The following is a 1,421-nucleotide window of genomic DNA, read 5'->3' as shown; positions in this document are numbered from 1 at the left end:
TTGAAGAAGCATTTAAGGCATGAGATTTGTAAATCCTAAGTAGATAGATTTTTGGTAAACTGAGCAATGTTTATTCTTAATTATTGTATATGAAGACAAGCTGTAATTATGAACCTTGAAGAATATAAATAAGATGCAGGAACAGAAATAGGCCATTCAACTCATCAAATCTGCTGTGCTATTTGATGACACCACGGCTAATCTGATCATCAACAACTCCACTTCCGTGCCTTTTCCTGATAACCCCTTGATTTCCTTACTGTTTAGAAACCTTACTGTTCAGGCTTTGATATACTTAATGAGCTAGCACTGCGGTAAAAGAAGCTCCACAGATTTGCTAACTTTTGAGAGAATAAATTCCTATTGTGTCTTAAATATGTGGCCTCAATTCTGAAGTTATGCCCTCTGGTCATAAATTCCCATAAGGAGAAGCACCATTTTGGCATTCATCCTGTCAGAGGTCTCTTAGAATCTTGTATGTTTCAATGAAGATGCCTCTTTTTATTCTAAAGTCAAATGAGTACAGCCCCAATGTACTCAACCTCTCCTCATAAGACAGTCAACCTTGTGTGGACTGCTTCCAATGTCAGTACAGTATATCTTTCCTTGGATATGCGGTCCAAAACTGATTACAGTATTCCAGCTTTAGACTGACTAATGCCTCGTCAGAAGGAAGGGTCATTGGACTTGAAACATTAACTCTGATTTCTTTCTACAGGTACTGAGCTTTTCTAGCAATTTTTGTTTGTGACTTCTATTAGTTAGCTAATTTTCTATCCATTGTTTTAATGACATCTGCCAAGTGCTTCCAAGATCCTTAATTCCCAGTCCTTAATGGGTTAATAGGTAAAATTTTCATTGAGCTGCTCCAACATTGGAATGAGACAACTGGTGGTGGTTTAACCTGAGGGTCACCATGCTTCAGATGAAGGGAGACCTTATGAAGAAGAGTCCTTCATGATAACCTCAGCCAATGCAAATGTGACCCAACACTGCATAACTTTGCATTGCAAACCAGCTGCCCAGTCAGCTGACCCAACCAAACCCCTTTTAGGTATTAATACCAATCACTGTGCAGGTCAATACAGAGAATTTATGTCATCGATTTTAGTGTTAACACAATCAATAATGTCTGTTTGATTAAGTGTGAATATTTATTTAACTTCTATATTAATTAGGAATTTATATTGTTTCCGTAAAACTCATTGAGGATTACTGACAATGCATAAAGAAGAGTTGACTAAAGATGAATAAATTCATGATTTTTTTAAGTTCTCTTGATATTGTTGTACAGATATAGATTTTAAACCAGGCCATTTAAATATAGCAGTTAGTTGGCCCAGCCAGTGTCACCAGTGGAATTAAAAAGAGAAAATGCTGAGAACACCCATCAGGCAGAACCTGTGGAGAGATGAACGGTT

Source organism: Stegostoma tigrinum, chromosome 30, assembly GCF_030684315.1.
Source record: "Stegostoma tigrinum isolate sSteTig4 chromosome 30, sSteTig4.hap1, whole genome shotgun sequence".
NCBI classification, from domain to species: Eukaryota; Metazoa; Chordata; class Chondrichthyes; order Orectolobiformes; family Stegostomatidae; genus Stegostoma; species Stegostoma tigrinum.
This window is presented reverse-complemented; position numbering follows the sequence as displayed.